This window comes from Tyto alba, unplaced genomic scaffold (assembly GCF_018691265.1).
Source record: "Tyto alba isolate M040663 unplaced genomic scaffold, T.alba_DEE_v4.0 Super-Scaffold_21, whole genome shotgun sequence".
In the NCBI taxonomy this organism is placed as follows: Eukaryota; Metazoa; Chordata; class Aves; order Strigiformes; family Tytonidae; genus Tyto; species Tyto alba.
This window is the reverse complement of record NW_024881295.1, coordinates 9048842-9074326: the sequence shown is the minus strand read 5'-3', so window position 1 is coordinate 9074326 and position 25485 is coordinate 9048842. Positions and strand designations below refer to the sequence as shown.

General features: G+C 47.7%; 1 protein-coding gene across 8 annotated transcripts in view; it reads left to right on the top strand.

Moving 5' to 3' along the window:
• The first annotated feature begins 1334 nt into the window (after positions 1-1334).
• PPFIBP1 (PPFIA binding protein 1) overlaps positions 1335-25485 on the top strand; it is a 124797-nt gene continuing 100646 nt past the window's right edge. For 6 of the 8 annotated variants that reach the window (XM_042795345.1, XM_042795344.1, XM_042795343.1 and 3 more), the window contains exon 1: positions 6815-6906. The gene's annotated coding sequence lies outside the window, so the exon portion shown is untranslated. Of the gene's footprint in view, positions 1663-2903; positions 3400-4344; positions 4477-6814; positions 6907-25485 lie in introns of those variants that run through there. The other 2 variants (XM_032986058.2, XM_032986067.2) reach the window with 2 other exon arrangements.

Genomic DNA, 25485 nt, shown 5'->3' with positions numbered 1-25485 from the left:
AAGAGCCATTGTTGAATAAATGCAATCTGAAAAAGCATTTTGACATCTGGATTTAAATTGTCTGTGTAATAACTTCAGTAAGATATTCGGACACTTTTGTAATGGGAAGAGGCAACTATTTCTCCTGTTAAGCAGCAGATAACTGAAATTCAGTTCATCCTTCACATCTTCTGACAAGAATGCAGAAATGCGATTTTATTTTTTTCTCCATTGTTTGTCTCATGAATGGTCCTCACACTATTTGTTTTAGGTAAATAATATAAATATTTTTAATTCATTAGGCTTAATGAAGTACTATTTATAAACTGCTCGTGTCAGCTGTACTAATTCAGACACGACTTACTCCCCACTTAAACAAAATCCCTTTGTCCCTTTGTCTCTTCTTCTACCTATCTTTAACACAAAAAGAGAGGGCTCACATGTGATGTGGAGAATTAAGATAATTTTGATGTTTTTTCTAGACTAAAAAATAGATATCTTCCATGGATGAAAGCTTTATTCTCCTCATTCCTAAAGTGTAAAATCTCTGGAGAGAGAGACACATAGACCAAAACCGATAGTAGCTAAATTGATAATCACCATCACCTGTGTTTCCTCTGAGCTGTATTTTCCATGTTTCTCTCTCCTTTCTTTTAGAATAAAGTAATCCCTACTTTATGGTTGTCTATCACTTTGCTTGGAGCATGGGAAGCACCACACTGACTGATACAGGAAGACAGCTTGGTGAGTATCCTAGTCAGCCCCTAAGATTTTGCTAACCACCTCCTGTTTCTCTAGAGCAGAAGATTTTAGTAATTTCAAGTGATTAACTTGCTTGATGCTTGCCACCTCATAGCACCCCTTCCTACCCTGGGTGCCTGGCATGACTCAGCCTGGGAGCCTGGCCTTCTTTCCCACCTCAGTGAGTCACCAGCAAAACGCATTTCCAGAGGAGTCGGTCCAGGAACAAACAAGGTGCACGTATCTCAGGCTCTTGGAAATGAGAAGCAAACGCAGTTCCTGCTCTGGTCTAGGCAGGATGCTGTCGCCTTCCCCTGCGGCCCTAGTATTTAAGGAATGTCTGAACTGGCGTTGTTTTCCTCTCCTGAAGGCCGGTTAAAGCCCTAGCCTAGAGGCCAGCTGACTGAGCTAGCTTTGACACTGACTCATTGTGTGATCTGGAGTAAGTCACTGCAGCTATGTCTACAGCGTGCCGGGCAGAGATATCTGCGGCTCTGGAAGTGGGGCTGGCACCACACCGCAGCTGCTTTTGCCAGCTGTGTGGCAGCGGGGCTGGAGGGTGCAAATGCTGCCATTCGGGAGCTCTGCATCCTGCAAATGCAGTGCCCTGCTCAGAGCTTTGCTCAGGAGACTCTGGACGGTGTTACACTGCGAACTGAGACATCCTTCACCTCTTCATTCCTTGTTTTCTTCATTGGCGCTGTGGAGAGAGTAACTTCTCTGTGCGGTAGGATGCAGTATTTGAGATTGTCTTAAGAAAGGCACTTCATCGCTGGAGGAGCGTTTCACTTGCTGGAGAGCCCTGCTAGAAGGCTCTTGGGTGTGCCTCTAAGCCTGGTTTTAGCAGAACTGTAAAAAGACTGCATTCAGTAGCACTGGCAGTTTTTCATTTCGGTGCAATCTAGAAGTTGATGCCAAGAACAAATTGAACCAAGTGCTTGGGTGGGTATCTGAGAAACTAAGGAAAAAAAAAAAGGAAAAAATTCATACATTTCCCCAGGGAATTAGAATGTGAAAGCCATACGAAAGGAACAAAAGGGTGATAATGCCATGTCTGTATGTAAACAGTACCAGGCAAACTGGAGCAATATGAGCTCAGAATTAGTGGGAAATTAAAAGTGAGAGTTATCCTAGTGGTTGGGGCACATAAGTTTAGGTGTAGGATGCCATCACCAGCCAGGCACAGATAAAAGGTAGTGGTGAGGTCAGATGTGATTAACAATGTGAGTTGTACAAGCGATGAATTTGGCTCCGTCTAGGAGCAAAGCGTCCTTCAGATTAGGCAGATGCTACAAACTGAGTTTCTGGCAGGGTTGTTATGTCCTGCTGCATCCACCATGCCTGCTTTCCTCTGATAACATTTTACAGTACTTCATAGACTTGCTGGCTGATTGCTGTGCAAGCCACGTGTGTGTATTTCAGTGGAGATGTGCTTATTTGGTACATTCCACAGTGAGGTCTATCAGTATAAGTGCTGCTACCTATATGCCAGCTTCTGACTACTCTTACTCAATTTTTTCCTGTCTGAAGCTGAACACCTTGAGCCCCCAAAGAGCTTGTCTCTAGGTCTTGATCAAGCAGTCATCTTTACTGAGTATACCAGAAAGCAGCTCCTAAGAATTATCTGCTAATACAGAAATCGAGCGAACGCTGTGAAAAATTGCAAGTGCATGAACCTAATGAGTATTTCAGCCCAGTTAAGGTAAACATAGCTACATTAGTGAGTCGGAGACCTCCAGAGAGAGAAAAATAATATTTTATAGGCCTGCAGAAATTTAAGAATGTAAAGCTTTTGAAGTTTAATCTCCCCTTTCCTGCTTTTAATGACAGCAGTCATTCAAAATAACGGGAAGACAAAGCCCATCTGAAACACCCGGTCTTTTCAACAGCTACATTATTGACAGTGAACTAGTATGGATTCCTCCAGTCAAGCCTGTTGTGATTCCTGCTCATGCCAGGAGGTTTTCTCTTGCTCACATTTTACAGCATCTTCTCCTTAGTAATACTATTTTTTGTGATTTCCAGATATACACCGACACATCTCTGAGGTTTGCTTCAGTGTTCAGGCTAGAGAAGTTCCTTGCAACTAATTACTTGTTCACCCTCATGGGTGTGTGAAGTTTTATGGGAAGCTTTCTTGCCCACTTGAAAAGAACTTGAGTTTGCTTTTTCTTTGTTTTCAGGGGCTAATTGCACAAGTTTCCAGATAAAATACATAAGACTGGTCATCTCGATAGGCTGGTGATGGCCACCACACCAAGCACCTTACCAAAGACAGCATGGACAACACAAGTGTGAAATGGCATCTTCTCTCCAGCACTTTCTGGGAGACTTAGTTCTATCCAGCCTTCATGAAATCTCTTCACAGATGGATTTCACTACTAACCCCTAGATTACAGATTCTCAAATGGAAAGGTGATGTGCCTTGCCTCCTCCTGCTGCAGTGTCACCCCATACTGCAGCTGGAGGCTCTCGGTAACCCCCCCTCAGAGCATTACGAGCACCAGAAACAATCCCATGCACGGGAGCAGATCAGTCATTTCCTAAATGGCCACCTTCTCTCTGGGGGGTTTAAACCAGAAACTTCAGAGGGAAACTCGTGTGAAGCACTTCAGCCCTGAGGAGATCTGCCTGGCCACCGCAGCAGAGCTATGGCAGCATCCCTTCTATCAGTTCACGGTGGGTTCAGTGTGTGGGGCTTTTCCTACAGTGATTTCAAAAGCTTGGCTGTGGGAGGACTCAGGGATGGGACAGCCAAGGTCAGAAGCCTGACTATTCTGGGGGGTACAGTTTGGGGGCACTTTGTACTTCAGCTGCTGTGGATTAAGTCAATCCTTTGGGCACTGTATCTCTCCTCTCCTCCTCTCCTTTTTAGGAAGGGATCGGAGGAGAATTTAAACATGAGGAAGAAGGTTAAATTATTGATTTGACAGCTAGAAACTTTTTGTGCAGTCTTTTGTCCCAGAACTGAACATAGTGTCATACTGAACCTCAAGGTTTTGGCTAAAACAATTAGCTGAGTTGAGTATTTAACAGTCAGGGTACTTCATGTAGCTGAAAGCCAGGACAGCTTTGACAGCATAGCTACAATACTTGGTCAGAAGAGTAAACATTTCCAAGATAGATGCAGCTTCTAACAGTAAAATCATGATTTTGCTGAGAGAGCCAATTCCAACTTCCTCAAGCAAAATAAGCTACACGAACAAAAGCGCCGTTTTCTCTGCTTGTACCTACATCTGCACAAGGTGCTTTTGCTGGCACAGCTCTGCCTTCAGTGGGTCTTATCACAGCTCTGGCTGACACAACTGTGCCAGGAGCCTCGGTAGCAGAGACCTGACCTGAAAACACCCTGGCTCAGCTTTGGGGTTAACACTAAGCTGGGAATAAAGAGAGCAACTCACAGAATCCACTTTTTGAGCTGTCCTGAAAGGAAAGCTGTGCACAGTCCAGGTGTGAAATCATTGCTCTTTGAGAAGAAGATCCCTTGGCTTTTTCACCAGATGTATTATGGGGAGAGGCTTTGGTCTAGAGGAAAACTTCTGGGACCCAACAAGGTGCTGAAGATTAAAAAAAAAAAATATTTAAAATGGATTGTGATGTGCACAACTTGTTATTGTGTTTCAGGGCTCCGCCTGTGAGCTAGCACTGACACTGAGGCACAGGGATAATGACCATCATGCTGCTAAAACCAGTTGACTTCTAGAGCAAGTTGAAATTTGGATCACTACAAGACATTAACACTCCCAATTAACAAAGGTGAGTCACTTCAACTGCATAAAATGAGATAGTAATGTTTGTGAGAATGTAGTAAGGGTAACTGCACTAAAAACTGCACTATGTTTATCACTCAGCAATGAGGAGCAGGCAAAACCACGGAATAGGTGCACTGCAGATTTAGTCATTGCTGTTCTGCAGGGGGCTTTGTCCCAGAGTGGCTGCCAGTGGGAGGCACGGTCCCACTCGTGCCTCCACCCCTGACACCCAGACACCCGCTTTGTGCCGGTGATCTCGGAGGCGTGCAGGGCGTCTGCTCACCCCACCGACCCCGCTGACAAATAACTGTTCTGCCACACCGTACCCCTGGTTGTACCACGCCGTGAACGCGCAGAAGACTCGAAGTACCACCCGAAGAAGATCATGTAAGAGAGTGTATGCTGTGCCTTCAAAATGCCTCTGACAGCTCTTGGAATACTAGGCTTAATGCCATTTATTGATTTGTAACCACGGAGACAGTACGTGTTCCCATTGCAAAGTGAGGGAAAAGCTATTTCCCTTCACCTCCTCCATCAGTGAAGAATGTTGGAAAATAATCTTACTCCTCGTAACCTCCTGCAGCCTTCATGGAAGGGATGATGGAGATATTTGCCTTCTCTGAGGCTGACATGTTTTCACAAAGGTGGAGAAAATCAACCTTTCTTTGCAAACCAGCCTGGAGCAAAAAGGGCTAAGCTATTTTGGGAGATGAGAGATAAGCAAGCCAGAAAGCCTTATCGGCGATTTGTCTTAACTTGCAAAGATATTTTCTTTGATGAAAGAATTCAAACAATTGTTTGAAATGTTTTTTTCAGCTCAGATTTGTTTTCAGAGATCTCACTCATATTGCATCCTGACCAACAAAGCCCTCCTGCATTAGGTTCTTTAATAAGAATCTTTCTGAATTAAAAATTATTTAAACCTTAAAAAGAGGGAATCAACAGAACAGTCAATTCAGAAAACAAAGGCTGGTGAATATCAGACTTCAGCAGGGATCAATATTTGTTCCAAGTGCTCGTAACTGCTCAAGTCCAATTCCAGCCATTCCAGGAGGGAGGGAGCGCTGGATGCGGGAGCCCTGTGATTCGGCCTGGCACCAGCACTTACCCATTGGCTGGCAGCAAACTGGTAACATTTGCTGGAGAATTGACGAAGAACTGAGGAAAATGGGCAAAAAATGTCAATGGTAGAAACTGATGCTACAACGTCAAAAACCATAGTTAGCCACAGAAGTTTTGAAACAGAAGTACTAGAAATAGAAGATAACAAAGAAAACGAGGTACGTTTAACTGCGTAGACACATGCGTTTCTTTTCTTGTAGTCTTACGACTCAGTCCTCCTGTTTAACCTGAGACACACTACAGCCGCGTGGCCGACGTGACAGGCTGGTAACTTGCCAGAAAAAAAAGTGTTCTGAATCAACTCGCCCTCTTTCCTAACTGTGCTTAAACAGCAAATGGGACCTTCTCATTTTAGTTGAGAATTCAAAGTGTTTACTTTCAACATGTTTTTGAACGGAAACTTCCACTTTTTTAGAAGTTCGGTCAGAAATTAAGTACGACCAAATCATTTTTTCCGCATAAGCTTTATTCAGTTTTGTCTAACCCAGCCTTTGGAGAAGGGACGGGAGGAAGAGCTCTGAAATTAAATGAAAAAAAGTTTTGGGTCTACTCAGAACAAAATTGAGAGTTAGTTGGCTGGACGGGGCTGCCAAGCCGAGCCCCCCGGCCGGCCAGTCGCGCAGCTCCGCTCCTGAGGGAGCCTCAGGCCTCTGCCGCCCATCTTGCCACGCAGGAGGCGAAGGTTTCGGGCTGGGACACGGGGCAGCCGACGGAGCGCGCCCGTCCCCACCGGGGCCGCTGCTGCTGTGCTGGGCGGCCGGTGGGACGCTTCTCGGGGGGCGGCGGCCCGCCCCCCACCCCTTCCGCTCCCCGGGACCGGGGGGGTTACACCGCCCGCTTCGGCCCGGCGCCAGCGGGCGCGACTGTCGGCCGAGGGGCCGGATCCTGAGGCGCGAAGCGGGGCGGGAAGCCCGCCGGGGCACCCCGGGCCGCTCCCCGGTAAGGGGCCCGCGGAACTCGGGGAGCGGGGGCCGGGCCCGCTCCGCCCCCCCGCCCGCCGAGTGACTGCCGTCGGGCCCAATCAGGGCGGCGGCCCGGCCCGGCGCCGCCCGCCCGCCCCGTCGGGGAGGCCCGGCCCCGGGGCGGGGAGCGAGGCGAGAGCCCGGCGCGGCCCGGCCCGGCCCGGCGCGCCGCCCCGCTGGGTCCCGGCCGCCGTGTGCGGGGCGGGGGGACGGGCGGGGCGCGGGCGGGGCCGGCCGGGACGGGGCGGGCGGCGGAGCGGCGCGGACCGGACGGCGGCGGGGGCTGTCCGGAGCCGGCGGAGGTGGAGGGGCGGCCGCCTGCGGGAGGGCCCGCCGGGGTTTGGGCGCAGGTAAGGGGCGCGCCGGGGAGCTCCCGGGGCCCGGCCCCGCTGTCCGGAACCGAGCCGAGCCCGACCGCGGCAACTTTGCGTCCCGGCGGGCCGAGGCCCCCCCCCCCCCCCCCCCCCCCCGCGGCTGCTTTGAGCGGGCGGCGGCGCGCCCCGACGGCTCCCGCCGCGCCGTGGGGGCCGGGCTCCGCCCCGCCGCCATGGGCCCGGGCCGCCCGCCCCGCCGGGGGGCAGCGGCCGACCCCGCGGGGAAGCTCCACGCGTGGGCTGCGAGCCGGCCGTGGGCCCAGAGCGCTGTGGGGCGGGCACCCGCCGCCTGGCCCCCCCCCCCCCCCCCCCCGAAGCGCTCCCCACCGTGCGGGGAGCGGGCAGGTTTGCTGGGTGGCGGGGGAGGGGGGTTGGGGGGAGCCGCGGTGGGGTTCCCCTCCAGCCTGCCCTCCCCCTTGCCAAAAACCCGCCGGCCCGCTGTCCGCAGGCTGCGGTTGGGTGTTCCCGTGCTGCCTTCGCTGCATCCTGGCTGGAAGGGGGAAGGAGAGCGGTGTCAGAAGGGTCGGTAATTGGCTCCTGACCTTCTGGAACGTACCTTTGTGCTGGAACTGACATAGCTTTTAGGGAAATTGGGGGGAGAGGTAGGCTCCGGTTTAATCTTTTCAGGCTTTAGTAGGACTCTTCGGCCACAAGTTCTGTGAAACTTCAGTTGTGAGTTTTATCTTGAACTAACAAACGTGTTTTGATTTAAGGCCTGGGGTTCTTACATCCTGTAATTATTTCTTCTAGGTCTGTTTCTTTAGGCCTGTGACTTCTAAAAACTGACATAGTTGCGCTAGCTCACACCCTGGCTGAGGTGCAGCTGTAGCAGTAAAAAGGTGCTTTACACCCATGTAGTTATTTCTGTGGAGGGAAAAGTAACCATTGGTGTTAAACGCTTTGCTGTGGTATAACTACGTGTGTGCTCTCTCGTGGAAGCGCAGCACTGCCGATATTGTGCAAAAACACAGATGAAGTGTTTAGGACTTGGGCTTGGCTGTGTCTGAGCCTTCAGAGACCCTGCTGGCTCTCCTTATTTTGGCTGAAGCACAGATACTACCAACAGCACAATGTGTAAGCTCTGGTATGTATTGCAGTGGCAGCACGATTGAGTAATATGAGTGTCTCTGCATTCCAAAAAGTAAACAGCAAAAATGGGTCACAGAGTGAGAATATTCACTGTGTTTACACGGTCGAGTATCTGAGAGGAAGATGTTTTGGTGTGCCAACTTGGGATTTATTGCTTCTGTTTTAAAGGTAGAAGCCATAGCTTGAGGATTTACATTTTGTGAAGGACAAAAGGGACTTGTAATTACAATAAAACCCATGAGTATGGGTTTCAGTGAGGTGGCGTGTCAGGTCAGTTCCTGAGGCATCCTGGAAACTAGCAAAACTGAAATCTGTTTAAACTCTCAGTTCCGAATCCAGCAAGGATTTTGGCCTCTTAACTTCTTCACATCGGTAAGAAATTAAGAGCCAAAGTGCTCCCTAGTTTGGTTTAGAACCTGTCCCAGGGGAGTTTTGACAGTAGGGTTTAGCACAGTTTCTTGAAAAGCCGTATCAGATGGATCAGCTCCTAGAAGCAGAGGGAGTTGTTCAGTTTGCCAGTGGGAATGACTGTCAATGGCGTGCCACTTTGCTCATAGATTAAGGTCGGTGTTTCCATGCTGGGAGTATGAAATTGATGTTTCTCTCCTCCCTGAAGGCAGTGGGAGCTTCACTTGTTTGCTGGGCAGGGGAGAGGGGCCCTTAGGGGCAGGTTCCCTCTTCAGCAGCGTTGCTCCCGCTTTGAGGCATGCCACCTTTGAACAAGGTGCTGGTAGGTATTCAGCAGACACTGTAACCCTCTTAAATGAGATAAGGGCAAGAGCCTGAGTCTTAATGCATGGGTCCAGATTCAAGCACTGCTTCGGTGAGTTTTGCTGGGGGTTTTCATCTATTTGCTGGATCCGTTCTGGGTTTAAGAGTTCTGTTGAAGAGTATTTAAGTTGATGTGTCCTGTGCTCATGTGTCTGTAGCAGATCCACGCTCTGGAAAAAATTCGTGAGTAATGTTCCTGCTTGTCCCTGAAACACAGGGTGGAGCGCCTTGAAATCAAGGATGTCATGGGGCAGAAAGCTGTGGTGAATGCCATCTTTTTTTTTTTTTTTTTTTTTTCCCTACTTAGATGCAAGCTCTGTTTCTGTTTTGGGTTGCACCGCATGTGCAGCATAAAACACACTGCAGGAAGGGGGTTCTGATGAAAATGTCTGTGGAGGTGTATGGGGAGACTTTGCTTGTGACCTGTGTCAACATGAGGATAATTGTTAACATTCCTGAAATTACAGCCATTCCCAGGAGACTGAGGTTCCCAGGTGGTGCTGCCAGCCTGTCTGGTCCCACTGCTCACTGGTGATGAGGAGGACAAAGTCTGGTCCCTACTTACTGGTCAGGTCTGGATGGCCTGAGGACAGGCAACGCTGAGTGTTATGGGGTGCACGGTACAGCATCCTTCAGGAGGTTTTGTGTCTCTTGAATCCATCCAGGTGGGATTTCTGTGATGTGTTTGTCTTTCACAGTTTCAAAGAGCAGGTTCATTGAAGTGAAAATCCTTCCCCTGGAGAGGTTTAAAACCAAAGAAGGTTTAGTCACTTTCTTGACAGTAGTGTGATTGCATCAGAATATATCTATGGCTTACTCAGGACAAGATGGTGTTGCTGTAAACTCGTTTGAATAACTGACTAATTTTCTTTGTTGTGCTTTGCGTTATGTGTTTTCTGTGAAGGTGGGGGGAGCACAGGGAGGTAGCCAGATCACAAATCCAATACAGATGGCTCAAAGATGTGTCCCTGGCTCCTGGTGTGGGGCAAGAGGAGCGCAAAAAAAATAAATGCCTGTGACTGGGGAGTCCACTGCTTTGCAGGAGTTTTCAACAGGGAAAGTAAGAGTCCAAATATTAGTCAGGATTTAGGGAGGTAATGGAGCATCCTGGAAATTCCTGTGGTATTAAAGGTGATCAGTAAAGCTCCTGTCCTGCTGCTGAATTTGCATGCTCTTCCTTAAGAAGGTGCTGGTAACCTCTGCCTTGGCTTGTCAATGGTGATACCCAAGTTAGGTTGGTATACCTGAGACAGCTTCTTCTCCTACCTACCATTGTTTTTTTCAGGCTTCAAAGCAAAACCCAAGTTATGTTGCTTCTTTAAAGCTCTGCAATTACGATCTGACCTATTTCTGTCTGGCCAAGCCACATCTGTAAATTTATAAATGCAAGGAACAGGTTTATTGAAAGGTTCAGGCAGGTTTCGTTGTGTTCACCCTTCTTGTGTGGAGCTTGTGCATACAGCTGTGCATTAAGAATACATAAAACCACTTAATACCTTCATAAATAAAACCACTTAGTACTTTCCTGTACTTAGGCTGAATAGTGGCCCTGCTCCCTCTTTGTAATTGTGAGATCCCATTAGTCATCCCATTAGCAACTTCGTTCTTGGATCCAGCCCAGGAGAGGTAAAATACATTGCCTTGCCTTGTGTTTACTCCTGGTGTTTATACCCAGACATTTATTTAGCATCTGGTATAAATTCCCACCCTGTCTTGCCATACTGTAAATTTGTTTGTGTGCCCAGAGCCTATGCCTCCTTAGCAGGTGTACTGTGCCTAGGTCTCTTCCTTTATCAGTCTTTGCCTTTCTGATGACTTTTTTAGTTTGAGCAGGACTCGGGCATCAGCCTTCCTTGTGTCTTGGTAGGAAACTGACTGTTAGTGCTGAAAAGTTGACTGCTAAACAGGTAATCTGTGAATGGAGAAACAGTGGCATTTAATGACAGCTTTGGACACCATTGAAAGTTTACTGATCAAATAGCTCTTTGAAGATGGCAGGTTTACAAGCATTAATCTTTGCGTAACATAGGAAAGGCTTTGTGTTATTCCTGAGAGATTACATCTCTTGCCCAGTGTTTGGAAAGTCAGCATCCAATCCAGGATTAAAGCTCGGTCCCTCTTTTGGAGGACAGTGTTTCTTTTGCCATGGGGTTATCATCTGCAGTTGTTGCGTGTTTCCAACTTCAGGCAACTTGAACAGATGATCACGATAAGTCGTAACGTCTAGATCAGTAGGTTTCTGGTGGGATCTTCGCTGTGGGTCTCTCCTTGTTCTGAGTGCCATAGTGAGGGTGCTCAGCTGTGAACACACCTTGAGACGGAGGGAATGATGCATCCATTTTTTCCCTCTTTTTTTTTTTTTTTTTTTTTCCCAACCTTCCTCTCACAAATTGACTTGTGTGTTGGCTCAGTTCAGGCTGAGGTTAGTGGCTGTTTGTTATTTTTCTAGTAGTGTTTGCTGCCAAGATAGTATTTTATTTATGCATAAAGGTTGGAATTTTCCAGTAATAATTCAGTCATCACACTGGATTCACAGTTGCTTGCCCATGATGTGTATTGCCCTTGCTATGGGCATATATGATTTCCTGCTATCTGTTAGCTTCCAGAGCACTTTTGTTCCTCTGTGACTTCTGCTGTACATGAGGAAAGCGTGGTGGGTTAAAGCTTTATACTTTTTCCACTGGCTGGGCTTCTGTTTCTGTCAAAAGGCCAAGATAAGCCAATTATGTAAAGAGCTGATTTCTTTCCTCAGTGGAAATAGATACAGGTCTTGCAGCCAGCTGTAGCTAGAGCTTTTCTTCTCCTTGCCCCTGCCTGGGCCATCTTCTTCATTAATGGGGAGGCAGATAGAAAACTTGGGAAGGGCTTAGGCTGTGCTGTATGGCCTCGCAAACCCGACATATCCCCTGGGTGGGAGTCCTGTGCGTTCTTGCTGTTGAGTACCTGGCCCCTCTGGGCTGACAGAGCTAATGCTTCATCAGTGTGCTTTTTGTTAGAGGAGCTGTCCGGAGGGAATGCTATTAAATCCTTGTGCCTTGCATGTTGCATCTTCTCCTGCATGTCATCTCAGGACCATGAGGAATGGCCCCTGGTGAAGACCAGAAGTGTTCTCCTCTTTCTTCCAAAAGCATGGTGCAAGGCTGACTCTTGTTAAAACTTCTGGGAGATTCAAAAGCCTGGTTCCCCCATATCACATGAGAATACTTAGGGAGATTGGATCTCCTGTCCAGCAGTGGGCTGGAAACCTGTGTCCCAGTGTGTATTAAGGTAAGGATGCTCACTTTCCTTTCTCTTGCTCTGCATTGTTAAGCCGTGCAAATTGTGTCAAAGAACCAGGACCATGGTGTTTGAGGTAATATAAAAATAACAAAAAGTGTGATTTTATGCAGCCATTTGCATGCATCTTGATGGTAATCACACTTCCAGTAGGCACAGTGTTGTAACTCTTGCATGAATAAAATCCCATCGAATGCCACCTGTGAACAAGAAGCCCCAAGATCAAGTACACTGTTCCAAAAGTTGGTTTGTACTTGCATCTTAATAGCTTTTTCCTAAATATTAGTGGAAAACTTAAGGCTGAGACTTGACCTGGCTGTTGCAGCATTTCATCTCTAAACTGGAGAATCTTTATGTTGTCAAAACCAGCTGTCTAATTATGTCTTAGATCGGAAAAATCTGGTAACCACTAGCATGAATCAGCACATTTTAAATCAAAGAGTTCTCATTGCTCCAAATGGGATGGATTTGGGAGAACAACTTCATTTTCTTGCTTTGTAACAGATGTGTCAAAATAAGATGAAAGGATAGTGATTTGGTCTTGCATGCCTTTTCTCAGACTGATCAATTCTGAAACAAAAATCTAGCTAAAAAGTGTAGGGTATATTTTATATATAAATATAGATAATAACACCAAATAGTTCATGGAGACTGCAGTAATTGTGAAGGGAGATACAACCTACGCAATTTTTAGTTGGTGACAGAAAAACAGCTTTAATACTGTAAAAACAAACAAACCGCCAAACAAACATAGTTTTAAAATCTTTCCCCTGTAGTGCTCTTTTATGAATGCCAGAAACAAGAATAGACATGCATTTACCAAACCAGCACCAGGATCTGTTTTTGGGGATGAGGAAGGGCGGTACCATTTGCTGATGCTGTGGCAGCTGTGCGCACAGCTGCCCGTGTGCTCTGTCAGCAGGCATGGCCATGGGAGTCTGGTTCTCTTCCAGTTTTGTGGCTGGGCGTTCCCGGGCCAAGGGGTTCAGCCTAGCACAGCGCCAGTTCTAAGGGTTTCAGAGCAAGTTCTAAAATTCAGAAGGAAAGTCATTAGTAATAATGACATCTTTCCCTGATGAAAAGAGTAGTGGTTTGGTGAGTGACTCGGGGACTGTTTTGTTGGCCTTTGCCCCCTGATGCAGAATTTGACAAAGATGTCACAGCAGGTTTCTCTGTCTGCAGCAGTAAGGTGCTGTTAAGGTTTATCATCACACTTGCGCTTAAAGGAGCGACCAAGCCATGGCTCACAGGCTGCGTGCTGTTCATGGTAGTTTTTGAAGGTGTCTGTAGGATCAAATTAAGGGTCTGCAGAGTGTAATGCTGATAATTAACGCCTACCTTGAAGAGCAGGTGAGGAAAAGTATCTTTATTGTAAAAAAGCACTGAGCTGTTTCTGTGTTTCTGAAAATAGTCATCATCCCTTGTGGCTGTAGCACTTGGGTTCTGTACAGCTTAGCAAAGACACAGCTGGCACAGGTTGAAGAATGACTCTTGTCATATGGAGACTGCCAGAATCTGTTTTCCCTTAGGCTTGGGTCAGGTAGTCTCATATGGAAGAAGTCCTGTGGAGTGAAGGTGTTGACAAGGAGAGGGAGCGTATCAGCTATTGGGGTCTCCTCAGCTTCAGCGTGAATGGGTATTTGTAGATGTCAGCTGTGTGATTGTGTTGTTTTGCCTTATTTTGGAAGCTTCTCTTGTGGGTGTGAAGTGTCTCTCCTACCACTCTAGGTTTATGAACCTGTGCTAAAATGTAGCATGGGTTCATCTTTATCAATCCCAGAGGAGTGCTGGGAATGAGCCTGGTGGGAAGTGTGCTGTCTCTGAGAGCTGCTGTGCGTGGGATGCAGGGGGAGGCGAAGGCTGGGGTGTGGATGTGAGCAGGGAGTGTTCCTGGTCCTGGGACATGCATTGGTTTCCCTATCCAAATGTCCAAGCTGGAAAACACACTTTATGGTGGGAGGTGGTGATCTGATGGATGTGTTTCCTGTGGTGCTCAGCTGTGGCCTTTTTGCTCTCTCTTCTGCACTAGAAGCATCTCTGATAGATTGTTGTTAAATGGGAGGGGAGGGATGGTACATTGAGCTCCTTTTTTAAGAACCAGACAAAAATTTCATCCTCCCCAAAATTCTGGTACACTGAAAAACACAAGGTGCTCCTCACTGTAGCTGACAAGTGCTTTGTGTAGCCGGCCTCTTAGGGACCTCTGTGCTGCAAGGGAGGGACCTTCATGTTGCATCTGGAGGCTGAAGTAGCCATCTTTGGTGGCTTCTCTCAAGATCCAAGTTCAAGATGAGGCTGTTCTCCTGGAACAGGGTGTGTATTATAGACAATTTCATTGGGTTAGTGGCTTACATAGAGGGAGGGGTATAAGGACATGTCGGAGCAGCCAGGGCATACTGGGTGTTCCTAATTCCTGCCCACAGCTGTATGCACAGTGGAGCAAAGGTGTCTTCTTCAAGAAGAGGTGGGTGTGTTGAGCAACTAATCTCCAGGAAAGTCATATGGTAGCTAAATGCCTCCTGGTGGGTTCAGGTGCTAGCTTTGTTGCAGTATCCTCTGTCCTGCTTCCAAAGCAGGATTAAGCAAAGGAGACTATTTCCTTACTCTTAATTTAAATCTCTGGGAAGCTGGTTTTGGTTCAGAGCAGACCTGAAAAGGCTTGTTAGTTGAATTTTAGAGCCATCAGCTTTTTTTTTTTTTTTTTTAAATCCACTTAAGTGAAGCTCGTTTAACTTGTGACAGCATTTTAATTTGTTATATTTGTAAAGGAAACATCAGGGGAAGGTTCAGAAATGCATATTTATGTTTCTTGGCTAAGCTTAATTTGGCTCTAAGAACTTGTTTTTCTTATTTCAATAAAGAAGAATTCCTTGTCAGGCTGGGATATTTTCCTATACTATGTAGGGTTTTTTTTTGTTTATTTGTTTGTTTGTTTTTTCTTCTCCTCCAAAAAGAGCATATAGTGGTTTACCTTGGTCTATGCCTCCCCTTGGGTGTGAAACAGATCCTAACCAGAAAGTATCCCCTCAGAGGTTTCCTCACTCATCCTGGAGCTGGTGTTGGGCCTCCTGTGTAGTGCTGGGCAGGACCACTGCAACCTCTGATGGTGCTGGACAGAAATGTGTTTTTTGGGGTATCCTTGGGATGTGCAGCACTACCAGGAATTTGGATGCTGGGGGCGGGGGGGCAGGGGGAGTGTGCATCTCTTCCTACTGCCCTTGCTTGGGAGGGTTGGAGCTGGTTTCTGTGGAGGACCCCAGGGAGGTGTGTGCAGCATGGCTCTGCTCTCCAAGCGAGGGGGAGGACTGCTGCTGGGTCAGGGGTGCGGATGTGCCCCCCTCCCACCCCGGTACCCCGGGGGGGAGGCGTGTAGCCATCCAGCTGCAGCGGCTGAGGCCGGACTGTGCCCCACGGCATGGGGACGCTGCAGCCGCGTGGCGTGCCTCTGGCACCTGGTGGGGCTTGACACCAGATTTGTGGCACTGCTGCGAAACAGGGGTGCTGCTGGCGGTGTTGGGGTGGCAGAAACACCGGGGAGCAGCTGGGTGCAGGATGGGGTGAGTCCTGGGGCTTCTCTGTGGCGTTGCCTCTCTGCTGGCTTGTCCCGCTCCCGGTGCAGCCCTGTGCTGGCAGGCACGGGGGCTGGCTGGTGTTACTGGCCGCTGGCTAGTAGTGCCAGCTGCAGAAGTACGTTGCAAAGCTGTGACCAGGCCGTTGTGAACGTGGGCCGATCTGACCATCCCCGGGAGTGGGGAAAGTGTCTGTGTGCTGTCTAGACCGAGTGCTTCCACCCATGGTGGCTGGTGACACCCATACACCCCGAGGGCAGTAGTGGCACTTCTCAGACGGCTTCTTGGGGAGCTTAAAGGATGATTAATCCTTCCCCCCTTTCAAGCCTTCACACAAATTAACAAAGCAATGTTGACGATGTGGTTGCATGGACAGATGGGTGTTACGTGAAGCGGTACCAGATCTGTTGTGGGTGCAAACACTTCTGCAGCAGCAGCAGTGTCTTGCTTGCTTTGCCTCCATTTGCAGTACTGCTTGAGAGTGTCCTTTCAGTGAACAGCCGTGAGGACATGGAGATGAGAAGATTGGGATTTGTTTTCAGGGTGGTGCTGGTAAACTTCCTGCAGCTTGGTAGTAGAGATAATTTTACAGGTTCTGGCTCCATTGTTGTGACTGGGTCTAAGGTGAATTTAAGAAAAATGTTTTGGTTGAACAGGCTTTCCTTTCTGTTTTATCCAAAGGGAAAAATCTGTTGTTATCATTACTGAGGGAGTTTTTGAATGAGACCTAAATCCATAATTATTTGTACATCCTTATCTGTGCAACACAGTGTTTTCCAGGTCGATATCTCAGGTTTCAGACTCGCTTGTTGTGATGTGTAGTCTTAAATCCACATACACAGAAGTGTTTGATCATGAAGGCATCAGGGTGGTGAAAGGCATTTATCTCGGGATCTTTTTGGGTGTCGTGGTAGAATCGGCTGCTGAGGACCAGCAGTTGCTCAGCTTACAGCGTGGTCTTGAGCTGTTGTCGGGAGGAGGGCGAAGTGCAGGATCATTCGACCAGTCATCTAGGGCAGGGCTGTGGTGCCTGGGGGCGGTGCAGAGGAGGCACTGATTACCTGCGAGGCCTGACCGGGTTGGGGCTTCCTCATAAACTGCTTAGAGGGAAAGGGGAACATCTTGTAGCCCAGCATGATGATTGCAAGGGTGGAGTCCCCCCACGTCTCTGGAGAGCTTTGTGTCGGAGCAAAACCACAGCACACCCTTGGAGGGTGCCTTCTTTTGTGCAGGGTGATGGCAGTGGTAGCTAGAAATATTTTTTTCTTTTGGACCTGGATGGGAGGCTATCCCTCTGTTGCCTGCATGCTATATAGGGGTGTATGTTTACCTCCTTAATTGCAGAAATACTAAAGCAGGACCTGGAGTTCAAGGCTACCTCCTGTAAGGAGCCTCTGTGCTGCTGTCTCCATCTGAAATCTGTTTCTGTTTTCTTCAGCTTCTCGCTCTCAGACTTTGCAGTACTTAAAACTCTCCCTTCCCTCCCCACTCTTCCAAGGAATTTTACAAATAAATCAATAGCTGTCTAGTTATGACAGCAAAATGGAAAAGGCTGTAACGTCTCCATAGCTACCTAAAAAGTGCTTGTAAAATGCTTGTGGAAGAGAGTGCCCTACAATTATCCCATACATTCCTTGCATGCGTACTGAAAATCGTTTGCATTAGTTAAGTGATTGCTGCACGCTTGTCCAGTGAGAAATGTTTGGTTAGTGCAATAAATTTTTGTTCCTTTAAACCTGTAAAGCTGAAGAAAATTAATTTGTTTTACTTAGAAAACTAACTGACCTGAACTCTCAGTAGATGAGCTGATTGTAAACATACCAGTTTAATCCAGTTTTTTTTTTTTTCTTGTGTTTCATGTAGCATCTGAAAAGAGACAGCTTGTGGCAAATTAGCCTGGGTGAGACTACAAAAAGATTGAATTATTCCTGTTTGAACAGTTCCCAGCATGTGAGCACTTGCTGCTTGGTTTGTACATCATCTCTATCTTGAGTTAGCTTGCCAGAGCTGTGTGATTGAGGTGAAAGTAAATAACCTCCAACCGGAAATCTTGTCCTTGATGTAAATGATAATTTATTAATTCATCAGTGAAAATATCATGGAGATATGATGAAGAACTGTTCTCACCCTGTTGTGTTTCTGTGAAGAGAAACTGTTTGACATGCTGTACTGAAAAGTAACTTTGCTCCTACCGAAACCCAGCACTGGTACGAAAATGTAGTTGTCAAAATATATGTGAGGTCATGCTTGGCATGTGTCTGTGCCTTACGCTGCTCCATTCACTTTGGGGCATGGTGCAAAAATAACAGGCTGCAGAGTTAGGTCTGCCACGCTTAGTCAAGGCTAAGCTTACTGTCAGGCCTCTGTAAATGCAGAAGTAGTTGAAAAAAGATGATGTTTCTGTAGAGACTTGCCTTGATAGACTGATGTATTGCAACGTCTCTTTCAGAGGGGAGGGACTAAAGGGGGTAGGGAAGCTACTGCACATGTGGCAATAGTTTAGAATCAGCTACCCGGTTGTTTAGGACAGTGTATCCAGCTGGACTGCTGATGCTAAATTAGAATTTGGCTGTGATATTGCAGTTAATTCCTCTTCTTACTAAATGTGCTATATCATTCTTCTATGCCTGCAGTAATTAGGGCTTGGCTTTACTGCTGCAGGTGGTGAGGAGCAGCTTTTCCCTTCCTTTGATTCAGCTGTGTTCATGTAGCTACCACAGAGTGTGCATTTAGGAGCAAAATGAGGAGGCTGTCCCTTTTCTTCAGTGTGAAAAGGAGGAAGTGGGACCCCACCACCTTTCCTCTGAGCCTTTTTGGGCTTGCTGTCTCTTTTTGCCCCAAGACATTGGGCTGTTTGTGGGTAAGATGTTACTTGCCATAAGCAGAGCGAGAACAGTGCAGTGCATGAAATACCTGCTAGAGGCAATGAAAGTCCTGCTTTTGCTTTAAGTGAAACTTCAACTTTGCGTGCGTTGTCCAACTTGCAGTGTTTTCCTGGAAAGAGGAAGGTCAGTGGGGATAGAGACCCACTGATGGCCCAAGAGGAGATGCCTTTGTTGTTGTCCCTCTTGTCTGCATGAGCTATTAGGGAGATGGTTGGTGAAGGGAGGAGGACATCTTGCTACTGCCCCCCTTGTGTGGAGGGGGTGGTGGGGTCTCTGCTGCTGAAGTCTTTGGGCGTGGAAATGAGGGGCAAGGAAACAGGCCCGTGAGGGTGTGTAGGGGGGCTGGGTTGGACTGGACTGCTAGGGGTAGAGGTGGGCTTGTTGGGTGGTAACTCCCCCAGAGCCAGCTGCAGGTGACCCTGCTGGCTCGAGGAGTTAGAAATCACAGGGTTGAGGGTACAACAGCACAGTCCAAAATACTGTCACTTGACAAAAATATCACAAAAGACCCTTCCCGCATGTGAAGTTTTGGATTGGATGTGCTCAGAGCTGTCCATCCCTGCGTGGCAGCTGTCTTGCCAAGCCTACATTGCTGTGCTGCTGCCTGGCTGGAGCCAGCATCCCCTGTCCTGCCGGCCCCTCCTGAGAACGGTGGAGAGGAAGAGTGGCCTCGGTGGCCGAAGTTCTTGTGACCCTCAGGTACCTCCACGGGCCCTGCTGGAGGACGTGCTCCTTACATGTGCTGCTGCCCGCCGTGGGGTTTGTCCTCTAAGCGCACGTCCCTGCCCTCTGTACCGCAGCTCACAGTCTTCCACAGGCACACAAGGAAATTCAGAGCGCTGTAATTTATGCAGTGTCCTTTCTTTAATCCTTCTTGTCTGTGCTGCACAGCTTTGAGGCAGAGGTTTTGCCTCCCATAGCTAGAGCCTCATGCCTGGATCTGGTTGATGTTTATACAGAAGTGTGAGGGCAGCCAGAGGTTCTCTGGTGTCTGATAGAAGCCATACATGAAATTAATCCAAATTAAACTGTGTTACTCGTTCTGTGATAAACAGGAGGTTACAGCACGGACTCAGCATGTTGCATAGCTTTGAGACTATGAAGAATGAAAAGTGAATCCTCCTCTAAAAGTTGGCTGTGCTTGTATGAGGCTTGATGAAGTTTTGAGACAAGCCAGCACACAAAGCTCACTGTGTAGGCGTTTGCGAGAAATGAGGCAGATTTATGGGAGAGGACTGTGGGTATAGGGAGGCAGAGGGGGGCTGGAGATGAAGTAAAGTAGCTAAAGAAAACATGGGCCTGCTCAGGGTGAATCTGTTGTTGTGGACCTGCACGTTCCTCCCTACGGAGGGAGAGGTCAGGTTGAGTGCCCTGCTAACGAGGGCCAAAGTTGAGCTGGTTCTCCTATGTGACAGGATTTTGCACACTGTTCTGGTATGCCTGCTTCCTCCTTGTGCTCCGCAGCGATGGAGCATGTGTCAGGGATGTGGAAAGCAGAGGAAGACAATCTGCTTAGGGCAGCCTTTGAGTGGGTGGGCGCCAGCCCTGTTCTTGCTGCAGAACCTCTTGTGGGGGTCGGGGAATGCAGGAGGTTGGTTGATGGCCAAACTGTCAATGCAGAGCTTGGCACTTCCCAGGACAGTGGGAAAACGTGTTGCTGGGGCTTGTGTTGGCCCTCATCCCCCTTTCCCAGCACTGGAGTGAGGGTATGGTGGACTTCCAGCAGTGATGATACTCAGGACAGCCTGGGATGATTTTCTGTGGATGGAATCAGAGGCAGCTCCCAGAGGCATGGAGCTTTGCTGACTTGTGTCTTTGGAGTCGTCACAGTTCTCCCGGTGAGATTTCAAGGCCTCATGAAGAACACAAAGGGTACAAAAATGTGCATGTTCTGGGAGGTGTGTCAGAGAGCATTGGAGGCAAGAGATGGACCGGTATAATTTTACAGCCCTGTTTACTCTGGGTTTGAACAGAGCACTGTGATGCTCCGGAGGGTTTGCAATGCCACCTGCTTCTCTCAGGGATGGCAGTGAGGAGGGATAGATGCCACCTAGGAGTTTCAAACTGCAGGTCCGCACAGGAACACAGCAGTGCTTCTCCACAGGAAAGCAGTGCCCACACTGTCCAGCTGCCTCTCCTGCCTGTGCAGAGATCATGTTATCTGGGGGATGTAAATAGACTGCAGCCTTTCTGTGGAGCTGTGGTGGCCAAGGAGGCAGACTGAGCGGAACACTAATTCTTAGCTGTGATCCTGTGCACTAATAGTGCCTGTATTGGAGAAAAGGAGCGATCCTGTATTATAGCATTTGAGTTACGCATGTTGATTTTCTTAGAAGCATGGTGTTCAGGAATAAAGGATGGAGGAAATTCTGCTGGTGGTGAGGAAGGAACTTTCTAAGTCTGCACTTGTGGGTCACTCCTTCCCATGGGCTGTATGCACGGCACTGGGACCATGTTAACAACTTGTTTGGATTTCCAGAGAAGAGGCTTCCTTTCAAGACTTCCGATTGTAATTCACATCTGTGAAGCTGAATGCAGATGATGCCTGTCAGGCTGTGAAGATTCATGTCCAGCTGTGTATGTACTGAGGGGGAGAGATGTTATTTTGGCATCCGAAAGACAACTTACTAAAAATAGGCTAAAGCCCAGGAGCAAACGTAGTTGTCCCAAAAGTCTTACTTGAGGCATCTTTTTTCTTTTTTCCCCCTTAAGGACTATTTGCTTGGAATATGCTGTGTGTCTCAGCATTTGCACAAAAGCTGGTTGTGCTCATGCTGGGAGCTGCTGCTGGGTGGATGGGACCAGACTGAGCTCTGTTTGTAGCTCTGCCACTCGTTCCCTCTGAGGGTGGGATATGTTGCCTCCCTCGTTTTCACTGCTTTCCTGCTGTCCTGCTTTTTATCTGTCTTTCTACTTTTGGATCCTGAGCTCCTCTGAGAAGAGGCTGACTGACTGTGTAGCATGCAGAACCCTTGCAGTATGTGAGGGCAGACAGTGAAGCTGAGCGGGAGCAACACTTTTCGGGGAGGCACGGGTGATCAAGTGGCATGTGGAGAGGTTGGTATGTCAAAGCAAGAGCTTTCCTGTGTTTGGGCTGCTGCTTTTGGCCGTGTTTCATGTATTCGGCAGGGACAACTGCTCACATGTACGTAGCAGCCTTTGTCCCTAGGCTGCTTTGTTGTTTGTCTGTACCTTGATGCTGTCTGTCTTTCACTGCATCTCTTCCCCTTGTCCCTCTCGTCTGCATCCTCTGAGGTGACCTGTAATGAGGAGTCCCTGCCAAGACGCTGTGCCGGTTTTGGGAGTGGAACCGCCAGGCTCTGTCCTTCACTAGTCTGGGGCCTCTGGTGGTGCAGAGCTGGCTTCATTTTAGGAAAACAGAATAAAGCAGATCAGTATTAACTTGCCTGCATGGAGTTGATCCTGGCTGCAGCTCAGTTGGATTACATTAGCTGGTACCCAGAGACTTCCAGATTTTAAGACTGTGAAGTAACTTAGCCGGCGAACAGAGCGAGCGGTTGCTTGGTTGTGCTCTCATAATTGTTTTCTGTTCATTGACTGCATTGCTGGAATAGTACGAGGTGGTATTAAATTTCTGGACAAGGCTTTGAACAAGATCTTCTGTCAAAATGCTTGATAAACCACCTACTGTAATGCAGAATGCTGGTCTGTCTTTTCGCAAATTGAATTGTCGGAGAGCTCTTATGATTATTAAAAGATGCTTTGTGATAATTTAATTTCCTGTAAAAGACACAAGCTGGATGATTCAAAGAAACAATGCAAACCCTTAATCCAGGTAAAAGGAAAATTTCCGCATCTGTGCATATGCAATAGTTAAAGATTTTCAATGGCATCATGGGCAGGGAGGGAGTATAAAAATATACATAAAAAAACAATGCTTCAAAATTGGCAAATTTTGAAGAAAGCATTTAGTTGTTGGGGAACCCAGTAATGAAAACCAGTCAAACCAAGAATGGAGAAAGCATCAATTTAATATCGTCTCAGGGTGATGGGAAGTGGGAATTTTTTTCCCTATTGTATTTTAAATGAGTTTAAAACTCCGTTCCAGACAGCTTGTGAACAGTCAAGATTCAGTGCTGGTTTTGTGAGCAGAAGGGCTATTATTTCGACTTTCTGGCTGGGTTCCAACTCAAGGGATCCCGATTCATGGTGAAATGTCTCCTTGCTCTAGGCAAGCGTAACTGTTACCTCCCCCTCCTATTCCACAGGGTCCTGCAACTTTACCTCCTTTTTTTTTCCTACTGATATCCTTCAGAACTGAGTTAAGCTCATAGCAATCTTGCCCACATCTATTGAGCTTGATACTGCTGCTGGCTCCTGCTAGCAGTGAAGGGCTTGGTTGCCCAAAATACTGAAGGATGCTCTCACCACCCCTCCCCTGATGAGTGGCCAAAGAGAAGAGCTTGTGGGGAGAGGTCATCCCAGCTGTGTATCCCGGTGGAGCTGGCCCCTCTTGAGTGAGTTGAGCTTGAGTGATCTTGGGTATCCTTTGAAGGAAGGATACAGCTCTGGGTAGCAGTAGCTGTGCTTGCAGGATGCCAAGCGCTCTGAATGCTCTGCTGTATTTATATATAGCACTAAACTTTAAAAATAAATATATATTATATACATATAAATATTTTTATATATATAAATGTATACAAAAAAGTTGTGTTGCTTTTTGAATTTGTCCACGGGGTATGATGGTGTTGTACTTGTCTGCTTGGCAGGAGGAAGGTAGTGGGGAAAACTTGGAGGATTTAGGGATCTTTGAGTGTTGCCTGCCTGCACTGGTGCTTAGGTGTCGCTTAAATGTGCTTAATCCAACTTTTGCCTGTGTCTCCTGCCAACTCAAGTTGAAAGCACTGTGCTAGAATTAAAGATGTAGATGGGAGGTCAAGTTAGGGACAATGCTTGAGTTAATTTTTCAATGTAGACAAACTCTCTGCTAATTAGTCTGTTTATCTAAGACCTGCAGCGGTTTAACGTTCTTGTTCTGTTATTTTCTTTCCCTGTACCCTACCCTCCTGCTGCAATGCTGTTCAAAGTCCGTCTCGCCTTAGAAGTGGCTGCCTATCAATAATGCATCAAGTGGTGTTCCTCGGGCTGTGTGTGCATTATAAAATGTATTATGTATGTATAGCTGCTTGTATCATTTCCAAATGCCTTTTTATAGCAAGCAGCATGCTGATATGGTGTGGTTCCTCATGAACTGAACTTACTACTTAGTAATCTGTCGTACAAATACCCAGCCTGCCTAAAGCTGGGAGCGAGAACGGCACATGCGTGTTACCTAGTTGGCAATCTCCTACCTGTGTGTTCTTAAAGAGCTTTTCTGTCTCCCATCACTGCTGCAGATTCTGCTCTGAAGGAGTCCTGAGAGAAGCCTGCTGCCGTGTATGAGCTTGAGCGGGGGCCCTTTGCAGGACTGCTCCATGGACCATCAGTCCTCCACCCCTGTGCCCGCAGTGTCTTTCAGTTCATCTCCCCGCCCCGGTGTAATGCACTTCTGGGTTGAGTGCTCTGTGTGTGCAGTGTGGGTGTACCGAGCTGTTCCGAGGTGGTGGTGACCTTCCTTGTGTCCCCAGTGAAATGCTGCAGGCCACGGGAAGTACAGCTGCATCCCTTGGAGTCTCCTAAATTCTTTAAAAGGATCTCCTGGGAATAAAGGCTCATATTGCTCTTTTTCTTTGTTGTTTCTCTTCCTCCCCCCCTCCCCCCCCTCTCCCCCGTGCTAAAAATCTTGACTTGTTCACTGTTTTCTTCCTTTTTAAAAAGACTAGGGAAATAATGCTTTCTTTGTTTTTTTCTTTCTGAACTGAGTTTGCTACAGTATCTGTAGGGCAAATAAATCTCCTTTTGCTTCTTCCTGGCATAAGAATACCTTTCATTTGAGAGACACTATAAATCTAAAATAACAAAAATTATAGTTTGACCTTTATTAGTTAGGAAAATAGTGATGTAATGAAACAGCTACTGGGAGGACCAGTGAGACAAATCATATGGGCCTTTATTTGTCGTTTTCCTGGCTCTGCTTTTCAGAAAGCCCCACACTTTGCCAAAATTAATTCCTAGCCATCGCAGCTATAGTGCCGCACGGGGCTTTAAGTTTGCATTGACGTAGGCACTTGCCTGGATGATGAGCCCCACCAAATTTAGGCAGAGCAAAGGCAGAGGGACTCCTAGTGAAGGGTTGCAGCAGAGCTCCCCGCTGCCCCGTCCAGCCTGGAGCAATCTCTCCTGGCTGGAGCTGCTGGCCAGGTGTGCCCACCTGCAGCGCAGCCCTTGTCCCTCCCTGGCCGGGCAGGCTGGAGCAGGAGAGCGGTGGGATGGCCGCGTATCAGGGAGAGCCTCTCCCTCCAGCCCAGGTTGGAGGCTGCCTCCTTGGGGAGAGTGCTTGGGTGGACACATGGCCCCTCTCTCTTCCGTTGGTCTTCCTCCCTCTTCCCACCCCACCCTGCCCCTTCAGACCATCTTGGGGCTAATTGCAGCTGCTTGGAGGAGCAAATGGCTCTAGCTCCTGAATCAGTGGGTACACGTATGTCTGGATTGTTCTCCCTCGAGGTTTGTGACTAGACTGTGTCTTCACAACTCCAACTATAAAGGATCCGTGACTGACATGAAAGGACTCAGAAAACATTCAAAATTGGTTTAGACCTACCTTGGCACCCTCTTTCCTCTTCTTTCATGATGTGCAAGTACAAGTGTCAGAACTTGGCTTTCTGGGACTAATCCAGCCTTGGCTCAAGGAAATGGATATTTAGGTGGTGCTCCATTAAGTCAGTGCTATAACCCTGTAAAAAAGTGCCTTTTGAATCAAAACTTTATGTTCAGACAGAGAAAATACTTGGTGTTAGCCTGGGTTAGCAGACTTTCCTGTTAATCTTGTTCAATGCTTTCTTATTTTCTTGACTTTACAGTGCTGCTGGGTCATGCCTTGTTTTGGGTCTTTGGTTTGCATGGTT